Here is a 15,678-nt window from a genome sequence, read left to right on the forward strand (position 1 = left end):
GTTGATGTAGGACATGAAACATTAAAAGTTTATATATGCTGGGAGGTGGTAAGGAAATAATATTCAGAAATAGAGAGGTACTAACTTGAAGTAACTGCATTACAAGATAATGAGGCGGAATAGAAAAGACATACTTTGAGAGAGTAAATTGATAATATTATATGGAGGATGTGAAGAAAATGACAAACATGTATGGAACAGGCTTTGTAATAGCTTACCACCTGGTAACACTAGTGAAGAGTTTTGTGGCAGTTACCAAGTGATTGTCATGCCTCTCAATTAAACTTGAATATGGAGAGATGATAATTGTAAATGCACTTGCACCAATAGAAGTGAGTGAAGAAGAAGAAAAGGTAAGGTTTTTGAGGAATGGGAAAATGCGGTGGAAGGAGTGAGTAACAGAAGTATAAAAATTGTACTTGGAGTTTTTTTCATTAAAGTGGGGCAGGAGAGTATACACAGAGTGAAAATTAGGACCATGAGCTTACTAGAGAAATCAGATGATAGTATGTTAAGACCAATTCTACAATAGCCCAAGATCTACTAATCACTCAGCAACCTTCCCCAATAAGAATGTAATCTACTTGCATAGATAAAGAATCTACTCACCAAGCAGTGGCAGGAGGAAACACATATAGAAGTTAAGAAGATTTGCAAGCTTTTGGAGCCCGTGGCTCCTTCTTCTGGCAGAGGGGTTGCAAGGGCGGGAAGAGAGATGAAGGAAAAGGACTGGTTAGGCTTAGGAAAAGGGAGTTATGGAAAAGTCACCCAGAACCCCAGGTCAGGGGAGGCTTACTGGATGGGATGAAAAGGAAAGACTGATTGTTGGGAATTGCACCGAATGAGATTTGAAAATTGAGAGCTTAAAAGTGGAAGACAGTGTAATAAGCAAGACAGAGGTTACTGGCAAAACATCATTCAGGAGTTAATAAGTGATAGACATGTGAGGGGATGGGGGGAGGGGGGGAGATACAAAAAACTAGAAGAGAGTGAAGAAAGAAATGTACTAAAAATAAATGCTGAGACTGAAAACAATCAATGTAAATTAAGGCCAGGTGGATGGCAAGAACAGAGGATACTTTGTAACACCAGTTTCCAATTGCGTAGTTCTGAGAAACTGGTATGAGGGGGGAGAATCCAGGTAGAAAGTGTAGTGAAACAGGCACCGAGGTCATGACTCCCATGTTGTATAGCATGTTCTGCAGCATGATATGGTATGTTGCCAGCATACACCTTCTGTTGTGTAGGTACATGGTGAAAGACCCCCTCCCCCCCTGGATATGGTAAAGTTAAAATTTAGACAAATGAACAAAAAACATCATTCACTTTTCTTTGTACATGATTTTGTTCCACACTCTCATATGTAGAAGGATGGTTAAGATGTACAGCTCAAAGTATGAAGTATTATGAGTGTTATGTATTATATGTGTGTCTAATAAGAGAAGACTTAACAACAGTATTAAGTGTTTTTATTGAAGTGAAGTGGAGCCAAGTAAGGAGGATTTTCTTCATTTTTTGACTCACACTGATGTCCTTGAAGTCGGCTGCCTGCATCTACAATTGAAATGTAAGAGAGGAATCCGAATAGCCTAAATTTGTACACGCATAACATTTCTAATAATGTGGTTAACTTTTTTCCATTTATTCTTTATTTATTATAATACAACTGGCCACTTGAGTGCCACGACTTCAGGGCACTGGTTGTAAGTAGAGTTTGTTATCTATTGTTATAGAAAGAAATTTCTATAACATTGCTATTAGTCTTAAAAACTAATTGTCTCCTTTCTGTTTGCATGAATCACTGTGGGGAGCAAGTAAAGCGAAAAGACAGAAATTGAAGAAAATTTTTTGGAAAGGAATAAGAATTGGACACAGGTTATGTAAAATTTTCCATAGTAAGCTGTTTTTTTCAGCAAAACAAAGGTAGGATGGCTACACAAGTTGCTTGCATGGTTATGCTTGGTAGTGCCTCTTTTGATGTAGCTAGAAACCTTTTTCTCATTATTCCCTTGAATTTTATGATGGAAAATTCGCAGGAATTTTTCAGTGTGATATGTTTTGTCAGTAAAACATAAAGAATTGCAACACAATAGTCTGCATATCATAATAGACGTAAAACAAGCTTTGATATTGCATAAATTACAATTATTAAGTGTACTAATTAGCATATGAAATTTTAACATTTTTGGTGAAATTTTTATTTTTGCTTATTCATACAACATGGCAAAAAAATATATGTCCATTGTTGATAGCAATAGCGAAAACTCAATCAGCCAAGATGGCATAGAATCGCGCAGTGGAACAGTTGAAGTTCAGGTGCCATGCATGCCTACCACAGAAACTTTAAGTAGGTCAGAGATGAGTGTTGCAGGTGTGACAAATAATAGCGACCCTCCACAGCAGAATAACCTTGACGACACAATGTTTACAATTGACAAGACAATGTCACTCAACTCCCCGAGTGGCACACCACTCCTGGATGATACATTGGAGAGTGATACAAATATGAATCTTGACAACACATTACAAACACCACTTGTCCACAGTAAAAACATTGACTTGGAAGGTACAGCTGACAGCAACCACGTTAGTACAACTGATACACTGCTATGGCAGTTATTATCAAACATCCACAGTAGCACAACTGTTGCACTGCTATGGCAGTTATTATCTAACATAAACATGAAATTAGGTAGTATCAATTCAAATTTCAGTGATATGAAACAAGATATCAATACCAAAATTGATAACGTGACACAGAATCTGAACACCATCACACAAGATCTGAATACAATGAAACGAGAACAAAAACAAGTATTCAAGGAGTTGCAGGACACAGTCTCACAGAAATGACTTAGCCACAGAAATTCGATGACTTAGCCAAAAATTTACGTACTGAAATCGATGAAAAATTGAATGATATGAAAAAATAACTGAAGTATGAAGAAATTTATGAAGTTAACAGTAACATTACAGAGTTAAAACAGAAGATAGATTCTTTTAATGACCACCATGATCTAGCAGAGCAACAGATAACGGAAATCACAGACACAAAAACAAAAATCGAAACAACACAACGAGTCGTGCTCGACAGTAAAAAAGGTAATCACTGTCATTAACAAACTAAATAAAGGCTATGAAGGTGTACCTCTAGCTGTAGAAGAGCTTACTTTAAGGGTAGCAACATTAGAAGTTGACTCAATGTGTGGTAAGAAGGAGAGAGAGAAGATAAACAAAAATCTAAGTGATATCATTAGTCAAGCTGAAGCGGGTACGTTAGATAAGAGTAATACCCTTGCAGAGAAGTTAGTAACCGATTGTAAGTTATACACAGATGTAGTAGAAAAGGCTATTCGGAAAAAATAAAATGAATTAGTGAAAAAGGTAAACATTAACTTACAGGCCATGGAAGATAGGCTCCACAATCTTTTGGAAGAAAATAATATCACATCCGAAAATATACACGTAAATAATACAGTGAACAAACCACAACCTGTTAGTATTTATCCACAAATTGTCATGAGTCACACAGCATGTACCAGTGACAATTGTAGAGTGCAAAATGTAAACCTACCCACAACTCCAATACCTGAGCAATTACCAACCGGAATTACAGGTAACTACAATAATAAAACTTTCAAATTCTGAAGGTGGCAGGGGTAAAATACAGGGAGCAAAAGGCTATTTACAACTTGTACAGAAACCAGATGGCAGTTATAAGAGTTGAGGGACATGAAAGGGAAGCAGTGGTTGGGAAGGGAGTAAGACAGGGTTGTAGCCTCTCCCCGATGTTATTCAATCTCTATATTGAGCAAGCAGTAAAGGAAACAAAAGAAAAATTTGGAGTAGGTATTAAAATCCATGGAGAAGAAATAAAAACTTTGAGGTTCGCCGATGACATTGTAATTCTGTCAGAGACAGCAAAGGACTTGGAAGAGCAGTTGAACGGAATGGATGGTGTCTTGAAGGGAGGATATAAGATGAACATCAACAAAAGCAAAACGAGGATAATGGAATGTAATCGAGTTAAGTCGAGTGATGCTGAGGGTATTAGATTAGGAAATGAGACACTTAAAGTAGTAAAGGAGTTTTGCTATTTGGGGAGCAAAATAACTGATGATGGATGAAGTAGAGAGGATATAAAATGTAGACTGGCAATGGCAAGGAAAGCGTTTCTGAAGAAGAGAAATTTGTTAACATTGAGTATAGATTTAAGTGTCAGGAAGTTATTTCTGAAAGTATTTGTATGGAGTGTAGCCATGTATGGAAGTGAAACATGGACGGTAAATAGTTTGGACAAGAAGAGAATAGAAGCTTTTGAAATGTGGTGCTACAGAAGAATGCTGAAGATTAGATGGGTAGATCACATAACTAATGATGAAGTATTGAATAGGATTGGGGAGAAGAGAAGTTTGTGGCACAACTTGACCAGAAGAAGGGATCGGTTGGTAGGACATGTTCTGAGGCATCAAGGGATCACCAATTTAGTATTGGAGGGCAGCGTGGAGGGTAAAAATCATAGGGGGAGACCAAGAGATGAATACACTAAGCAGATTCAGAAGGATGTAGGTTGCAGTAGGTACTGGGAGATGAAGAAGCTTGCACAGGATAGAGTAGCATGGAGAGCTGCATCAAACCAGTCTCAGGACTGAAGACCACAACAACAACAACAATAATAACATAAATACAACTGAAAATTCTACATGTTTATCAAGTATTTTTGCAGGTGAAGGTTTTCTGAGACATCAACAGTTTCCTGTATTCACTACTGAAGGTAAAAGAATGAAGCCAGTAGTATTTATCAGTGTTTTTTTTCATGTTTTTCCACGCAGCTGGATGGAAGCACAGAAAATCATATTTGGCATGGGATATATGCAAGGTGATGTTCTTTTATGGGCAACTGAATTGGCTGAACGTTGCAGCACCTATATAAAGTTTGAATGAGCTTTCCTCGAGAAATACTGGTCTGAGGCAGTGCAAGAAAGTTGCAGATGTGAGGTTTTCAATGCTGCACCATTTATTGGCAAATATGAAAGTTTACGTGGATACTTTGAAAAATACCTGAATAAGGCACGCTACTGGACGAACCCAATATGACAGGTAGAAGTGTTAAAAATTTTGAAAAGTCATTTACTGTTGCACATTAGAGAAAAGTTGGTCACAATGCCAGAGCACGACAGTGAATATTTTCTTTCAGTGCTTGATTCTATCGACTTAGTCTATGAGGGAAGACCTGTACCGAATAGAGCAACAGAAAATCAAGTACAACAACAGGGTATATACGACCCGCGACAACCGGGAGATATGGGAAAAATACGGAAATTTTTTCATCCTGGAGAAAACCAGGAAAAACCCAGGAATTTTTAAAAATTCTGGGAATTTGACATTGTTTTAGTTTTCTGTTAAATTTTTGTAATTTTGGCTGGTAAGAACCGATATTCTAACAAAGGACAAAAAATGGTTCAAAAGACTCTGAGCACTATGGGATTTAACTTCTGAGGTCATCAGTCCCCTAGAACTTAGAACTCCTTAAACCTAACTAATCTAAGGACATCACACACATCCATGCCCAAGGCAGTATTCGAACCTGCGACCGTAGCGGTCGCGCCATTCCATACTGTAGCATCTAGAACCGCTCGGCTACTCCTGCCGGCAAACAAAGGACATTACTGTATCCCGCTACTGCAGAATAATACTTTAACAATAAAACATAAACAAGAGAAAAAAACTAAAATAAGTTGCAAAGGAAATGCACCATATACAACAACGACACACAGTGCTCATGAAAGCATCTGCCAACAGCAAAGTGTGTCCGATGAGCGTGAAGTCACAACTGTTAACATTAGATTCGTTTTAGCAGTTATGAGCGGGTTCATGTGTATGTGTAGTTGAATCTCGTTTGAGTAGTAGATTCTCCCTCTTCTGGCTACAGAAATATGGCTGTTGGCTGTGCAAGCAGTTGCAGCAAACAGCTAGATGGTACCAGGAAAAGGGGGCACTAAATTCATATACTTGAGGGAAAAAAAATCTTGTTTCACAAAGAGCCTAGCATCCAGCGCACGTTGGTCTACCGATTATTCATATGATTTTGAAATGCATCCCTATTGGTTTTTGAACATTTTTGAACACATTTTAAGTTGATTTCTGAATGAATTATAAGTTGATTGTTGAATGCATGCATAGTGTATGTGATGTTTCTGTCAGGAGAATCCTCGTTGCATCTAGAAATAAATTTTCCACAGACAAAATGGGATGGGGCTATACGAGCAGAGCGGAGTAAAGCCGAACAGATGAATGCCAATTACTGTCTGATTATGTGGTTGATTGAATTTGCAAATGATCAGCATTCTTATAATTATTAGTGAAATCCATAGATTCCGACTACCAGAATGGAAATAAACGACTAACAGTAATAAGAGGTGAGAAAGATTACGTGTTATCTTCTCAGTGTATCCAAGAAAATGAAATTTTGACAGAAAATTTTTGGCCAGTTGTACAGTCCCTGGCTTTCAGCCATTTAAGTTCTGTTCTGGAAGTAACATGGAAAACATGTTGTACGAACATGTAGCAACGCCTAACTGGAGAATAATCGCAAGATAACTAAACTTGTGAATCAGTGAAGTTAATCGGCGAACAAATTTTGACAGTGGCAGGAATAGCTGCAGAATTGGTGATGACAAGATTGTTTGTTAGAATGAGGAAGGAGAAGAAACGGGGACATCACACAAATTATGGAAGAATTAGACAATTCCAAATTTATATAAAAATTTCGTAATACTACTTTCCAATCTCATGCTTGAGAAACTGGTGCATGTGAATGAAATGTGAAACTATTTCCTGACATAAAGCATTTTGCTTGTAGTAGGCCTAATAGACATTTGGTATTGGTACTTTGTGAATTATATTCTGTTGTGTTGTAAAAATGACCATTTGTGCCAAAACAGTCTTGTTTTTTGGTGTTACAAAATTGCTGCAATGTTAGAAAGGCCTATTTTGTTTTATCTAGCAGACAGTGACAAAATAGATGTAACCAGATCAAGAAACCACAACAGTCTGGGGTATTATTTCTATTAACAGCTTTTTCAGTATTAGATTATGGCATTTCGATATTTCATGTAGCAAAACATTTGACAAACTTTGATGAGGTAGTAGATTCTTTCGCAGAAAGGAAAGCACGCCATGTAAAGCTGTAGCAAGATTAGAGAGAAAAAAATGCCAGGAGCTAAGGATTGAAGAAATGTGTACTTTCTTGTTTGTCTCTTGTCTTTATTGGTTTTATGTATCCTATATTTAATTTTATGTCACACAAAACAGCAAGTTATTAGCTAAGGCAATGAAGGCAGTGAAGAGTGCAAATTTTCTGAAAAGTTTTTGTTCTCCTGATTATAAATAATCATATCCGCTATTAACGGCGCAAGTTTTTTTTATATTTTTTTTATGGAATTGGGGGGGGGGGGGGGGGGGGAGGCTGTCAAACCGGCCGATTGGGAGCAGGAGAGGCACCACAAGACATTTCAATTTCCACTGTCCTGAATATAGTTTGATGGCATCCATTACAAAATATACACATTTCAATTCCACAGAGCAAATTACAGTGACGTGCGATAGAAGAATGCTGTATGAAGAGGTGTGGTACTGCAGTTTGGCACACTTAAGACCAAATAACTTCTCTCAGATTTCCTCGAACACATATGTTTTATGTTTCAGACTTTTCAGAAAGATGTACGCTACATGATGAACATATTTTTGAAAGTTAGATTTTTTTTTTCTTTTTTAGTATTGACCCGGTTAGCAAATATCGTAGATCCGGGGCTGATGCGCAGAACAGTCTTGAGCTATAGTGCGTAGTCTCCACGTGACCCGTGTTTACATTTAGTGATTTTGCTGTTTCCCCTCCATTTACTCTCACATCAAATAAAAACAAAACAGATATCTGTGGCCGGGAGCTATCAAGTGAATTAAAATACATTCACATAATTACGGAAGTCTAAAATATGAAATTAGTTTCAGATTTTATTTTATTTCTGCCTTTCTGGCAGTCAAGCAATAATCGCCTTGCAGAGCAATGAAGTTATTTTAGTCTGTTTGCTAAAGAAACTTCACTCTTATTAATCTTTTCCGCAGAGCCAGTCAATATATTTGAAACGAAATGTTTATTTCCACAGTACTCGTTGGTTTCAGCTGTTTGCTGCATTTAAAGTGCATGTTTTCATCTTCTAGCACATATGGCATTAAGCCATTATAAAGAACCCAACATGATATAGTACAGTACTGGTGCTCCAAGAAAATTTACATCCCGAAAACCACACTGAAAAGAAACTTCCTGGCAGATTAAAACTGCGTGCCTGACCGAGACTCGAACTCGGGACCTTTGCCTTTCACGGGCAAGTGCTCTACTTCTCATTCTGCACACTTTAAAGCTTAATATCAGGTCGAGGTCTACTTCATTGGGAATCTGGACATACGAATGTGCATTTTGAGTATGCACTTTAAATGTGCACATTTTAGTATGGTTCACGAAATTCCGATGCTCTTGGGATATCCTCTGATGTCTTGTTTCTTTTATGACATAATGTATGACATTTCAATGTTTTACATGTACGTACATACGGGCTCCCTATGTCGTGGTAGCTGCGCAAGCACCATGTCACCTGTTATCTGCGCTCTCTGGTAACTGCTAAAACGAACCTATTTCTAACAGGTCGCGGGAAAATATTGCGAATGGTGGTTTGAAAAGTGTTACTTTCAAAGTAAATATCCTTTTATGTAAGATAAACTACGTGCGAGAATGTACCATAAATTTCTTAAATCATTGGGCCTTTGACTCTCATTTAAAAATCAACTCTTTGATGTCGAGCCATTTAGAAGAATTTCGAACCCTGAAGATCAGACATTTATGTCATTATTAAAAATTTTACTGGTACATTTGTGTGATATATCTTAAAGTGTAACGGGCGCAAAAAAGATCAACGTTGTATACGAAAGCTTAGCGTTATTAACGTTAGAGACCAATATTATATGTGAAAGCTTTGCTTTTCTTGTAGCAACACTATGTATATTAATTTGAATTATTAACTTTCCCTGTTTGTGTGTTCCTGCTACTTAACAGTGCTGTTGCTTTTGGCTGGTCCAATGCTCTGAATATCTTCTGTCATCGGGTGGCGAGATCACGTGACATGAGCTATGATGCTTACAAAAGTGCATCGCAGTCTCGATTTCAATGATTCGGAAAGTAACATGTGGCGTTTGGTGGAATTCTAATGTATACTTTTGTAATACAAAAATACGCAGTGTACATGTTGCTGCACATCAAAGATATTTCCAAAAGGTGTTTCTTTCCCCCTGAGTTTAGTTTTCTACCATTCAAAGGATAGGTAAGTTTTGCAGTTCCAAGGGAAAATCTACTGTCACTTAACATGGAAAAAGTGTGTTTTCACCCGGGAAACTGGGAAATCTGGGAAAAATCTGGGAATTTTTTTTTCCTTGACTGTGTATACACCCTAAATAACAACATAGTTAAGTAAATCAGTCAGTAACACATGATCTAAACACACAGCAAGAATGGTACACACAACAGCAAAGTTACATACCCAGAGGTAACGAGTACGGTAATGGGAGCAGAAAAAACAAATATTTAAAAGAAATTTTCAAAACAACAGGAGTAATTTCAATGCACAAACAAATTACAATCCTCCATCACAAAGCAACATGGCGAACATAAACAGAAACAGTCGGCCGCAGCAGTGGCCAACATGTAGCAATAATGCCACGCCTTATGCTCTACCGCAGCCAAACTGTGAGCAGCAAAATAACGGCACTGCAGCCAACGACACAAATTGGCGAACTACCCACACTGTGCAACTAACTGAAATTACTCCAAGTAATGAATTAAGTCACATTATGCCATCGGGAAACCCCAACTAGTCGTGGTTAAGACCCATGCTATTGACCTCTCTGGGAATGGGGGCAAAGCAGACCAGTCGTGGTTAAGCCCCATGCTATTGATCTCTCTGGGAATGGGGGCAAAGCAAAACAACAAACATGTTTCATAAGATTCGACAAACAAGGTGACATCAAGGATGATCTGTATCAGCATGAGTTAAATACAACAAATAATATCCAGGAAGAACAAGTACAAGCAATCATTAAGGTGAAAATATTTAATATTGACACACAGCTGATTTTAGGTACAGGTTTGACTACCAACCTAATGCCAAATGCATTTTTCTGTGAATTAAAGAAGAGAGGCAAATTCCCAACATTTCCTGTCCAAAATTGCAAGGTGCAAACTGCTACAGGCAGTAAGACTAAATTGGTTGGACATAAGGCAGTTACTCCATTACTAATTGAACATTTTACAGTGAAGTGCAATTTTCTTATAATTGACAAACTCATTGTTAATTGTCTTATTGGTATGGACACGTTTAGAACACACAAAACACAGATTGACATAAGTAATGTTAAATGTAACTTTTATGTTCAAAAATGGTTCAAATGGCTCTGAGCACTATGGGACTTAACTTCTGTGGTCATCAGTCCCCTAGAACTTAGAACTACTTAAACCTAACTAACCTAAGGACATCACACACATCCATGCCCGAGGCAGGATTCGAACCTGCGACCGTAGCAGTCGCGCGGTTCCGGACTGAGCGCCTTAACCGCGAGACCACCGCGGTCGGCTAACTTTTATGTAAAGTATGAGATTTTTCCTATTGATTTAGCCAAAACACCTGATGAAAGTAACAAAAACAAACCAGAGTCAAATGTAATAGGACAGTATTCCTTTCCATCTCTATATTTCACAAATAAATTTGATACTGAACAAGAAGCAAACACTGAGGTTAGTTACAAAATGGTAGAGCAGAAACTAAGTGGATCACAGATTCTAAATGATATGCAACAAGAACTTTCTAACTTGTTATTTAAGTATGCAAATGTTTTCAGTAAGGAGCAGGAGTAATCAAAGGCTATGAATATAAATTTGAAGTCCATCCACATTTTGTGTAATGTCATATCCAATTCCATGGGAAAAATGAGAGCAGCAGGGGAAGAGATCAATCATATGATTAAATGGGGATTATACAACCTACATTTTCACCCTATTGTAGTCCTATATTACCAGTAAGTAAACCAGATTGGTCTGTAAGATTAGTTCTCGATGTTAGAGGTATCAGTAAGATTTTAGTACCAGAGTGCATAAGACCAGACAACTTGGACGAACAGCTTTTATTGTTTTACGACACAAAATACTTCAGTATACTCGATCTCAAGGTGTCCTACTGGCAAATAAAGCTCCACAAAGAAAGTAAAAAATATACAGCATTTGCTTGTGGTGGCAGAAGTTACGAATTCTGTGTTTTACCTTTTGGACTGAACATTAGTATCTGCACTGGACAATGTCTTAGGATCGGAATTGCTTAGCAAAGTCACTGTTTATATAGGTGATATGCTAATAGCCTCATCCACTTGGCTAGAACATACCAGGCTGATTGAACAGGTACTTCAACAATTTGCAGATTACAGAGTAACAGCCTATTTAAAAAGTCTAGTTTTGGTATGGAGCAAGACAAATTTTTAGTACATTTTATGTCACAACAAGGTATATTACCTGATCTGAAAAGAACTTGATGCCATATGCAATTGTCCAGCTCCAAGGAATAAAAAACAAATAAAAGCTTTTTTAGGACTAACATCCTTTTTCGTAAATTCGCATCACAGCAATTGATGAACAGTGATGCATTGCTCAACTTGTTACAATAAACTAGGACTTGGTTATGGGATGATAGGTGTGAGGAGGACTTTAATAACATTAAGCAGGCATAAGTCAATGCAAACATTCTTAGCCACCCTCACATGTAGAAGGATTTTTGTCTATGCACAGATGCCTCATCACAGGGACTGGGGGGAATGCTTGTTTCAGATGCGAGAAGAAGAAGGTAAAGAAGTACCCAAGGTCATCAGTTTTGCTGGTCGAACATTATCAGAAGCAGAAAGATCTTACTCTGTCAGAATTGGAAAGTTTAGCTGTAATATGGGCATTTAAAAAGTTTGAATAATTTTTGTGGGGTAAGACTACAAAAGTTTACTGTGACCATGTCACTGTCAATTCTTTTAACATGTGAACTATTGCACCATAGATTAGCTAGGTGGTGCCTATACTTAGAAGAATTCAATTTCAAGATTATTTATATTAAAGGAAGTCAGAATGTTATTGCAGATGACTTGTCCAGGTTACCACAAGGTTTAGAGGAATTTAGTGAATTAACAGAGCAAGATACAGAAGTCAAAACATTATTAATGCAAGGCACAACACAAAAGTCTGATTACCATAAATTGTGTAAGCAAATTAAAATTATACAACAGCAAGATTTCAGATGGAGTAAAGTCATGCAAAACCTTATGCAAGATGAAAATGGAAAGATAAGTAAATGGTATCAGAAGTCCAAGGACGTTTTGTTTCATAGGAAACATCAAAAATCTGATCAGTGCTGTGTGTGTATTATTCCTGAAGGTATTAATAGAAGAAGCAAAGGAGGATTAAGAGACGTAGTGGTACTACATGATATTTTCTCAAAACATACCAAAATGTATGCTGTTAAAAATGCAACAGCCACAAATATCAGAGAAAGCATTGAGGGAGACTATATGTGAAGAATTGGTGAAACAAATGCTTCATATTTTGTTGGGCAAAAGTGGAAGCAATTTATGACCTCACAGGGCATAAAACATGTATTAATAAGCTTTTTCACTCAGAACGAGTCTGTAAAGAATTTAACTGGTTTATTATGACATACACCCCTCACAAACACACCCGATGGGTGGAATAGACTCTCCTTTCATGCAAGTTGTCAATAACTTTCCACATTCTTCAACAGGTTTCACACCTGATGAATTGATGTTCCAGACAAAACGAATGAGTGGGAGTCGCCTATACCAAAAGTACCCACTACAGAAATGACACTACAAGACAGACAAGCCATGATCACACTAGAAAACAGGGTCAAGTATAGAAAGAAAATTTATAATAAGAACAGGGTGTATGCGACCCGGGTCAACCGGGAGATCCGCGAGAAACCTGGGAATTTTTTCATCCGGGAGAAAACTGGGAAAAACCCGGGAGTTTTTTAGAATTCCGGGAAGTTTTCATTGTTTTTGTTTTCAGTAAAATTTCTGTAATTTTGACTGGCAAGAACCGATACTCTAACAAAGGATATTATTGTTTACCACTATTTCAGAATAATACTGCAACAATAAATCATGAACAAGAGAAAAAACGAAGATAAAACTTAAATTGCAAAGGAAATGCGTCATATACAGCAACAAAACACAGTGCTCATAAAAGCGTCTGCCAACAGCAAAAAGTGTCAAAGCCTTTAGGAAGACTGCAATATTCCGTAACAACACATTGCCTTCGATGAACATGACATTCATTTTAGCAGTTATGAGCAGGATCATGCACATGCGCAGTTGAGTAGTGCCTTCTCCCGCTTCTGGCTACAGAAATGTGGCTGTTGGCTGTGTAATAAGCAGTCACAGCAAGCAGCTAGATGCTACTGGGAAAAATTTTACTGGAGCGCCCAAGCTGCTAGATTCTTGCATGTGCAGCAGGCCCAGTGCTAGGAGGGGGGTGGGGGGCAAATTCATAATATTGAGGGTAAAAACCTTGTTTCACAAAGTGACTAACATCCAGCACACGTTAGTCTATCGATTATTCATATGACTTTGAAACGCATCCCTGTCAGTTTTTGAACATTTTTGAACACTTTCTAAGTTGATTTCTGAATCAACCATAAGTTGATTTGTGAATGTGTGCATAGTGTACATGATGTCTCTGTCAGAGGAATCCTCATCGCATGTAGAAACAAAGTTTCCTACACACAAAAGGGGCTATACGAACTGAGCGGAGTAAGGCCGAACAGATGAATGACAACTGTTGTCTGATTGTGTGGTTGATTGGGTTTGCGAATGATGAACCTTGTTATAATTACTAGCTAAATCCATAGATTCAGACTACAGGAGTGTAAATAAATGAATAACGGGTAAGAAAGATTACATATTACCTTCTCGGTGTATGTAAGAAAATGAAATTTTGACAGAAAATTTTTGGGCAGATTGCTATATTAGTAAGGGCCAGTTGTACAGTCCCCGGCTAGCAGCTGCTCTAAATTCTATTCTGGAAGAAGCGCGGAATACGCGTTGTACGAACATGTAGTGACACCTAACCGGAGAATAACCGTGGGATAACTAAACCGGTGATTCTGGCAGAAGTTAGTGGAGTTAACCTGCGAATAAGCTTTGACTTTGGCAGGAACAGTTACAGAACTAGTGCTAACAAGACCGTTTGTTAGAATGAGGAAAGAGAAGAAACGGGGACATCATGCAAATTATGGAAGAATAAGGTGATTCCAAATTTATATAAAAATTTCGTACTACTACTTTTCGATCTCATGCTTGAGAAGCTGGTGCGTATAAATGAAAAGTGAAACTATTTTCTAACATAAAGTGTTTTGCTTGTAGTAGGCCTAATAGGCACTTGATATTGGTACTTTGTGAATTATATTCTGTCGTTACAAAAAAGACCATTTGTGCCAAAACAGTCTCGTTTATTTGGTGTGTATTACAATTGTTGCAGTATTAGAAAGGCCTATTTCATTTTATCTAGTAGAGAGTGACAAAATAGACGTAATCAGATCGGGAAACCACACCAGTCTTGGGTCCTATTTGCATTAACAGCTTTTTCAGTATTAGACAACGACATTTCGACTTTTTTTTCATGTAGCAAAATATTTCACGTACTTTGGTGAGGTAATAGATTCTTTTGCAGAAAGGAAAGCGCGCCATGTAAAGCTGTAGCAAGATTAAAGAGAAAAAAATTCTAGGAGCTTAAGGATTGAAGAAATGTGTATTGTCTTGCTTGTCTCGTGTCTTTACTGGGTTTATGTATCCTATATTTAATTTTATGTCACACAGGGCAACAAGTTGTTAGCTGATGGGGAATAAATAGTCCAAATTTTCTGAAGAGGGACAAGATTTCAAACTGGCCAATTGTAAGCAGGAGAGGCACCACAGGACATTTTAATTTCCACTGTCCTGAATATGGTTTGATGGCATCCATTACAAAATATAAAATTCCACAGAGCAAAGCACACTGACGTACGATAGAAGAATGCTGTGTGAAGAGGCGAGGCAATGCCCTTTGGCACACTTACAACCAAATAACATGTCTTACATTTCCTCGAACACATGTTTTATGCATCAGGCTCTCAAGAAAGATGTGCGCTACAATATGAACATATTTTTGAATATTCGATTTTTTCAAAATTTTTGATGTTCTGTCTCACTGTTTCCTCTTCGTTTAATGCTCTCACATCAAATGAAAACAAAACAGATTTCTGATTTCCACCTTTCTGAAAGTAAAGCGTTAATTGCCTTGCAGAACAATGAAGTTATTTTTGTCGGTTTGCTAAAGAAATTTTCTTTTTAATTCCACACACTGTTCACTGCATTTCAAGTGCATGTTTTCAACTTATAGCAATTATGGCATTATGCCATAATAAAGAACCAAACATACTGGTATTCCAAGAAAATTTACATCCCGAAAACCACATTGAAAAACTTAATATCAGGTCATGGCCTACTTAACTGGGAATATGGACATACAAATGTGCACTTTAAATG

At 37.5% G+C, this 15,678-nt stretch overlaps 1 protein-coding gene across 1 annotated transcript in view; it reads left to right on the forward strand.

Annotated features, from left to right (window-relative positions):
- The window catches only part of LOC124799149, a 162,484-nt gene that overhangs the window by 52,968 nt on the left and 93,838 nt on the right, over positions 1 to 15,678 (forward strand). The window lies entirely within an intron of this gene.

The sequence above is a fragment of the Schistocerca piceifrons genome, chromosome 5, assembly GCF_021461385.2.
Source record: "Schistocerca piceifrons isolate TAMUIC-IGC-003096 chromosome 5, iqSchPice1.1, whole genome shotgun sequence".
Taxonomy (NCBI): Eukaryota; Metazoa; Arthropoda; class Insecta; order Orthoptera; family Acrididae; genus Schistocerca; species Schistocerca piceifrons.